Source organism: Gigantopelta aegis, chromosome 9, assembly GCF_016097555.1.
Source record: "Gigantopelta aegis isolate Gae_Host chromosome 9, Gae_host_genome, whole genome shotgun sequence".
In the NCBI taxonomy this organism is placed as follows: domain Eukaryota; kingdom Metazoa; phylum Mollusca; class Gastropoda; order Neomphalida; family Peltospiridae; genus Gigantopelta; species Gigantopelta aegis.
Window position 1 is genome coordinate 6,574,349 of NC_054707.1, and position 9,438 is coordinate 6,583,786.

The following is a 9,438-nucleotide window of genomic DNA, read 5'->3' on the forward strand; positions in this document are numbered from 1 at the left end:
CCATACAGATAACATGTACCCAGTAGTTGAAGTCTGAACACGTGGCTAAAGTCTGGAGACGTGGCTAAAGTCTGAAGACATAGCTAAAGTCTGAACACATGGCTAAAGTCTGAAGACGTCAAGCAAGGACTTTACTGCTGGGCTACGTCCCACTCGATCATCCATACAGATAACATGTACCCAGTAGTTGAAGTCTGAACATGTGGCTAAAGTCTGAAGACGTAGCTAAAGTATGAACACGTGGCTAAAGTCTGAAGACGTCAAGCAAAGACTTTACTGCTGGGCTACATCCCACTCGATCATCCATACAGATAACATGTACCCAGTAGTTGAAGTCTGAACACGTGGCTAAAGTCTGGAGACGTGTCTAAAGTCTGAAGACATAGCTAAAGTCTGAACACATGGCTAAAGTCTGAAGACGTCAAGCAAGGACTTTACTGCTGGGCTACGTCCCACTCAATCATCCATACAGATAACATGTACCCAGTAGTTGGAGTCTGGAGACATAGCTAAAGTCTGGAGACGTGGCTAAAGTCTGGAGACGTGGCTAAAGTCTGGAGACGTAGCTAAAGTCTGGAGATGTAGTTTAAAGTCTTGTCTGGCTGATAGTCTTACTGTAAATACAGTCCCAGGTGTTCAGTGTTAATATTTGGCTAGATGAAGTAGTCGTAACCAGTTGGTTTTTGGGTTTTAACTAATTGTATCTTAGTTTAAAGTATATGTGATTGTTTTTGCATCAAGCTTCAGTTTTCATCGTCACGCTACCTGTATCCTTAACATTATAGTCATTTCATACCATACCTACATCTGTAAAATTTAGCGATTTCAAAGAATATCTGTAATGCTAGAATTATATATTCATTTCAACAATAATCGGGGATGGGATTTTTCAACTTTTTCTGATATCTGAAATGATTTTCACAGTAACCTGGACTTGATCTGAAGTGCTGAAAAATGATCTTTATTTAGGTGTAGTACAGAGGTTTCAGATTTTTAGAGATTATTTCAGCTTTTATTTCCAAGTGGATATCACATGCCTGTATAATGTAAACATAGAATTATAGTATGTTAATACTCTATCTGCAACCATAGACATGAACCAGTGTTACATGATTTGCAGATTGGTCTTACTGAACCTGTTGCAGATAGAATGTGGGCTTGTTTTTTTTCCATTATTTACAAAGAGTAATGATTGTAAAATGAAACCCTGTAGTACACCCATTTTGTTGTGTTTAGAAAAGAAACATTTAGTGCTGCCTAAGTGTTTACATAGATTTAACGCTCTGAACAGGTTAATTATTATTATTATTATTTTAATACTTGTATAACTGGAACATGTAATTCTCAGTAATATGCAATATATCTAAAGATTTTTATTTTCATGATTGTGTTCCATTTTTTTTTTTTTTTAACAACGATCTTTGGCAGCACTTTATGCAAATGATTTTTGTGTATGTTCTATGTAAATAAGGATTTCTTATTCATGTTTGTATCTAAAATGAAATAAAACCCTTAAGTGCAGTATTGTGTATAAAACCAATGTGTAAATATGAAAACATATCATATCCGAGATAGGACTGTGTGCATATAGAGACAACACTTACTGGAAATGGTGATTGTGTTCTGTGACTTCACTGTTGGTTATTGAAGTTGATAAAGTTCAGTTTTTAACTGACTTCATTATATTAGGTAACAGACGTTGATGAAGCTCAGTTTTTAACTGATTTCATTATATTAGGTTACTGAAGTTGATGAAGTTTAGTTTTTAACTGACTTCATTATATAAGGTTACTGAAGTTAATGAAGTTCAGTTTTTAACCAACTTCATTATATTAGGTTACTGAAGTTGATGAAGCTCAGTTTTTAACTGACTTCATTATATTAGGTAACAGACGTTGATGAAGCTCAGTTTTTAACTGATTTCATTATATTAGGTCAGCTCAGTGGTTTGTTTTCTGCCTATTTAATATTCAGATTAACCTTTAGTGTTTACTGTGACATCACTAGAAGTTAACATAAACTTCATTATAAGGTGGCTTAAATTTTATGTGTGACTTAACAATAAGTTAGCTTAAACTTCAGCTTTTCCTTCGAGTTAGGATAATTTGACGTAAACATCTTTTCCTTCCACTTCAGAATAAGTTGGCTTAACTTGTACTTCACTATAGGTTGGCTTTAACTTCAGTTTTACTTTAACTTACTACAAGTTATCTTAAACTGAATGTTTCCACTGACTTCATTATATGTTAGAATACATTTCAGTATTTCCTTTTGACTTCAGTATACATTGGCTTAAACTTCAGTATTTTCTGTCATTCATAAGTGTAATAAATTATCTGAAACGTCTTTGTTTCTGTGCCTTCATGATCAATGATGTATTGATGATGAGTCAAAGAACTTTGATGTTTTCTAAGACTTCACAATAAGGTTGATGATTTATCTTGAACATCGATATATTTTAGACGTCGCAATAAGCTTAATTATTTTGTACTAATATTTTCAGACTTAGCAATAAATTTATTATTTTGAAGTTCAGTATTTTTTAAACTTTACAATAAATTTATTTAATCTGAATCTTGAACTTGTGAATCTTGATTGTTTATTTTGAACAAGTTATGAGATTAGTGTATTTATGGTTGGCTATAGATTTATCAAAATATTTTTTCAACTAGTATTGTAGAAAGATATACTGAAGACTATGTGTCAAAATTAAGAAATGTTTTTCATCCAATAGCCGATGATTAATTAATCAGTGTGCTGTGATGTTTTTGTTAACAATACTATTAAGTTTGTATATATCTGGTATACTAAAAAGGAAAGACTATCCACCAGTCTATGGTAAAAGTGAAGTGTGGAACACTGTAATAGAGAAGATGCTTCTGTATATTTGAACACACTGTAAGAATGTGATAATATATTTTCACGAATAACTATTCTGTATATAAATCGATGCACTCGGTGCCTTAGTACTGTAAATCTGTTCTCTTTTTTTCTTCTTATATTATTCACTTTTTGAATAAACTCTACATCTCACTATTTAAATCTTTGTTTTATTTTGTTTCGGTTTTTAATGGTAGAACTCGCAATATTGAATTAATATATATATATATATATATTATATATTATATTTGTCACAACAGATTTATCAAAGACTGGTATATATTGTCCTGTTTTGAAACTATGAAGAATAACTTTTGTGGTGGAAATTTTGTATGTAATCCTGTGTTTGAAGCTATGAAGAATTACCCATTTTGTAGATTGACAAACTCTTAAAACAATGTGCTGAGGTGTCACCCATGCACCATATACATCACTAATACTTAAATGATGTGCTGAGGTATCACATGCATCCTGAGAGGACAGTGCACCACAACTGGTATATCAAAGGCTGTGGTATGTGCTATCCTGTCTGGGATTGTGCATGTAAAAGATATCTTGCTGCTAGTGGAAAAATGTAGCGGGTTTCCTATCTAAGACTATGTTAACATTACCAAATGTTTTAGCATCCAACAGCCGATGATTAATAAATCAGTGTGCTCTAGTGGTGTCATTAAACAAAACAAACTTCTTCTTAAGTCTGGTACATACATGTCCTGAGTTTTTGACTTGTCACTAATATATATATATTTTATATACACATATATAAACTAAAAGCTTTATTAATCATACATAATTGTATAATAAAAATGTGTATTACATTCTAAACATTGTAAATATATAAAGACATATTAAGCAGCAGAAAACTTAAATCTGGTTAATGCACATGTATTACAAAAAAATGCAAATGGCAATATTCACCAATTAAAATTGGAGTAGAAAGATAGTATAAAAATAATAAAATTATTGCGTGTGATTAAGGAAAGTTGTAGATCTGTGATATATCACGAGAGTACTGTAAAAAAGTGTAAGTGATTAAAAATAGTTTCTGCTTGGCTGCGTCGAAAATACAGGTAAACCCTGAGTATAAAAGTGTCATCTAAAAACAGGTGATGACTTATTAATACAGGTTATTTTGTCCTGCGATTAAAGTGCTGCAATTTTACATTTTACCCTCTAAAATTATGTAAGGCTGTTGTCACAACCTCCACCTATTTCTTTGTTAACCAACATTATTATGTTTTCTTATTAAGTATTTTTGTATTCTCTTTTGTGGGGCGGGATATAGCCCAGTGGTAAAGCACTCACTTGATGTGCAGTTTGTCTAGGATCGATCCCCGTCGGTGGGCCCATTGAGCCATTTCTCATCCAAGCCAGTGCACCATGACTGGTATATCAAAGGCCGTGGTATGTGCTATCCTGTCTGTGGGATGGTGCATACAAAAAGATCCCTACTAATGAAAAAATGTAGCGGATTTCCTCTCTGAGACTATATGTCCAAATTACCAAATGTTTGACATCCAATAGCCGATAAACCAATGTGCTCTAGTGGTGTCATTAAACAAATCAAAACAATTTTTTTTTATTCTTTAGTATTAATAAATACATGATCATTAGTAACAAGAATTCTGTCAATAAGAATGTCTAACCTACTGTAAAAGTATTCGCTGCTGCTAATAGTTGCATCCATAGAGTAAAAGTTTGTTTTGTTTAACGACACCACTAGAGCACATTGATTTATCAATCATCGGCTAATGGATGTCAAATATTTGTCAATTTTGACATACAGTCTTAGAGGAAACCTGCTACATTTTTTCATCAGTAGCAAGGGATCTTTTATATGCACCATCTCACAGACAGGATAGCACATACCATGGCCTTTGATATACCAGTTGTAACTGTGGTGCACTGGCTGGAACAAAAAATATCCCAATGGCCCACCGACGGGGATCGATCCCAAAATGAGCGTACATCGGGCGGATGCTTTACCAATGGATCCATAGAGATTCATCTCCATGCAGGTTTAAAATTGTGATTTAATAATTAAACTTTAAAAATAAAAAATTCGAATTGAAAAAATTAAACCAAAACTTTAGTTTAACATGCATTGAGACAAAAGTTTCATTGATGTGGGACTTACAGTTTGTAAGAAATGGGAGCTAAATGAGAATTTGTAACACTGGGATAAACACAAAAGTTTCATTGATGTGGGACTTATAGTTTGTAAGAAATGGGAGCTAAATGAGAATTGTTAACACTGGGCTAAACACAAAAGTTTCATTGATGTGGGACTTGTAGTTTGTGAAAAATGGGAGCTAAATGAGAATTGTTAACACTGGGCTAAACACAAAAGTTTCATTGATGTGGGACTTGTAGTTTGTGAAAAATGGGAGCTAAATGAGAATTGTTAACACTGGGCTAAACACAAAAGTTTCATTGATGTGGGACTTACAGTTTGTAAGAAATGAGAGCTAAATGAGAATTTGTAACACTGGGCTAAACACAAAAGTTTCATTGATGTGGGACTTATAGTTTGTAAGAAATGGGAGCTAAATGAGAATTTGTAACACTGGGCTAAACACAAAAGTTTCATTGATGTGGGACTTACAGTTTGTAAGAAATGGGAGCTAAATGAGAATTGTTAACACTGGGCTAAACACAAAAGTTTCAGTGTTAAATACCTATATCTTACGTTTTCACTTCATAAAGACAAGACAAACAAACTGGCTTTGAAGGCCTGTATTTAATTTCAGGTGCGTATACAGTGGGAGGGTTTTGGAGGTCGAAGCCCCTCCAAGCTCAATTTTTTTTTTTTTTTTTATATATTTTTCAAGAGAGCATGATTCGACCCCACCCTATAAACTTTGGTCTCCAGAGTCTAGACCCCTCCACTGCAAAAATTCCGGCATGTGCCTGAATTTATGAATAAAAATGACATCATTTTGAACACCAGTATCCCCAAACAATAACCTTAGATATGTTATAGTAATGTTATATAACAAACAGTATATATATGTCACTATAGTATTTGTATTAGGGGTTTCTGTTTCGAAAACATAATGTAACTCTTTGACAAACACCCTCATCTCCCCTCTATCATGACATTTTGTACTATATCCCACAATAGTGTTAAGTAAATGGTGTTTTCGTTAAAAATATTATAAATGTCTTGAAAATTACTAGTAAGTAATTTCATTATGCTCATTAAATGTATTTTGTTATTAACCCTAGCCTATAATAAAAAAATAAAGCAATTATTTAAAATGTAAACATTCTTAAATAGGTTAAACATAAAATTTAACAGTTATATGTAAAAATATATCATGTTAAATTAAAAGAAAGAGTCATGTACCAATTGACTCCTTAAACAACCCAGCACACTATTACCTAAAAATATATACTGGTACATTAAATCATTGAAACATGTAATTATATATATTATATTATATTATATTATATTATATTATACATGTATTATATTATAACACCAATTGGTGTACATAACATTAAAACACATCAAAAATATAACTTTAAAAATATATACTGGTACATTAAATTATTTAAACATTTAATTTCATCATAACATAAAGTCTGGTCTTTTTATACCCTGTTCCGAATGTAATGTTTGTAACCCTAAGACAACTCTCCCCACCACAATTAAATAATGCTTGTTAATATCGTCCCACACCCGTTTTTCATATTATGATGTAATTTGACCAATATTTATACATGTGTATTTATAGTTGTTTGGCTAGGTAATAAATACTAAATTTAAAATATTTTGTTACAGAACAAAATATCAGTCATTTGCTGTATTTTACTTCATAAATAACAAGAGTACCGGTGAGGTACATGATACGCCCATCAGGAGTTTGATGGAAAACCATCATTTTTGCAATGGGATGGATGAACAGTTTGTTTTGGACCAATCACTATCCCAAGTTGTTCCTACATGTGAGGTATGATGGTTCTGTAGGCATCTGAATGCAAGATATGGTCCGGACAAGAAAAAGTTAACAGATGGATGGACGGAAAGACAACACCATACTATAATATGACCCATAGATGGGCGTATAAAAATGTAGCGGGTTTCCTCTAATGACTATGTGTCAGAATTACCATGTTTGACACCATACATACCCATATCTTTGAAATTCTTCTCTGCGACATCCTTGATGAGTTGAACGTGAGACAGAACCATGCAATCTCTGAATTCATACTGATGTGGCTGTTGCTCTTGAAAAAAACAGACAACTGCATTATTGGTAATAATATGTGAAATTGATTAATTTTGTCCTATTATTATTATTAAATATATTTCATTTAGTGTAGACTACAGTATTTATGTAGTGTACACTAGATAGAAACAATTATAGAATACAATTTTTAAAACATAAAACGGAGTTTTCCAATAATAATAATAAAAAAGCAAATAATAGTATTTAAATCTTCTAAATGTCACCTGCAGGTAGAATAAATATAATATGCAACATTTTTATATGCATACTGCCCGAGTGGGACTACCAGGGTTGCAATATGATATTAATTTCTTATTATTTATATATATTATCTGTTTTATGTGAGAGAGAGAGAGAGAGAGAGAGAGAGAGAGAGGGGTGTGTGTGTGTGTGGGGGGGGGGGGGGGACACACTACCACCACATAGTTTGTTTCATTCGAAAATATTTCATATTGTATTTAGAAATGTTAACATTGTCAGCATTTAGTTTTATGGAACCTAAACATACACACAAGTGAGCTTTTAAAGAATGGGCTACTAGTATTGTATACCTGTACAGGTTATCACGTCCAGCTGTCTGACAACAATAATCGGGAATATGGTTTTTCAACTTTTTATCTTATTTCAGCTTCTTCTTTTAGTGTTAAATGCTTTTCTCAGTAGCCTGGACTTGATCTGAAGTGCTGAAAAATGATCTTTATTTAGGGGTAGTACAGAGGTTTCAAATTTTTAGAGATATTTCAGCTTTTTAGAGATTATTTCAGCTTTTATTTCTAAGTGGATATCAGATGCCTGAATAATGTAAACATAGAATTATAGTCCGTTAATACTCTATCTGCAACCGTAGACATGAACCAGTGTTACGTCATTTGCAGATTGGTCTTACTGAACCTGTTGCAGATAGAATGTGGGCTTTTATTTTGTTTCATTATTTACAAAAAGTAATGATTGTAAAATGAAACCCTGTAGTACACCCATTTTCTTGTGTTTAGAAAACAAACATTTAGTGCTGCCTAAGTGTTTACATAGATTTAACGCTCTGAACAGGTTAATTATTATTATTATTATTTTAATACTTGTATAATTGGAACATGTAATTCTCAGTAATATGCAATATATCTAAAGATTTTTATTTTCATGATTGTGTTCCTTTTTTTTTATTTTTTAGATTGACAAACTTTTAAAACTATATGCTGAGGTGTCATCCATGCACCATATACACCACTAATACTTAAACGATGTGCTGAGGGGTCACCCATGCACCATATACACCACTAATACTTAAACGATGTGCTGAGGGGTCACCCATGCACCATATACAACACTAATACTTAAACGATGTGCTGAGGGGTCACCCATGCACCATATACAACACTAATACTTAAACGATGTGCTGAGGTGTCACATGCATCCTTAGGGGGTGGGACGTAGCTCGGTGGTAAAGCATCTGGGATCGATCCCCATTGGTGGGCCCATTGGACCATTTCTCGTTCCAGCCAGTGCACCACAACTGGTATATCAAAGGCTGTGGTATGTGCTATCCTGTCTGCGATTGTGCATATAAAAGATCCCTTGCTGCTAGTGGAAAAATGTAGCGGGTTTCCTAAGACTATATGTCAAAATTACCAAATGTTTTAGCATCCAACAGCCGATGATTAATAAATCAATGTGCTCTAGTGGTGTCATTAAACAAAACAAACTTCTTCTTCTTCTTAAGTCTGGTACATACATGTCCTGAGTTTTTGACTTGTCACTAATTGATAGATATATATATATAAGTATTGTAACATTTCTTCGTATATATAGTCTTTAGTTTTAAGAGAATTGTGATCCAAAATTTAAATATCTTGTCCAATAAATGCACACTGACAAATAAAAACAAAGTAAATATTACAAACTAAAAGCTTTATTAATCGTACATAACTGTATAATAAAAATGTGTATTACATTCTAAACATTGTAAATATATAAAGACATATTAAGCAGCAGAAAACTTAAATCTGGTTAATGTACATATATTACAAAAAAATGCAAATGGCAATATTCACCAATTAAAATTGGGGTACAAAGATAGTATAAAAATAATAAAATTATTGCGAGTGATTAAGAAAAGTTGTAGATATGTAAGTGATTAAAAATAGTTTCTGCTTGGCTGCGTCGAAAATACAGGTAAACCCTGAGTATAAAAGTGTCATCTAAAAACAGGTGATGACTTATTAATACAGGTTATTTTGTCCTGCAATTAAAAGTGCTGCAATTTTACATTTAAAAATGTGCTTCCTGAAATCTGCCATTTCAATGAAAGGATATCTTATTCTAATAG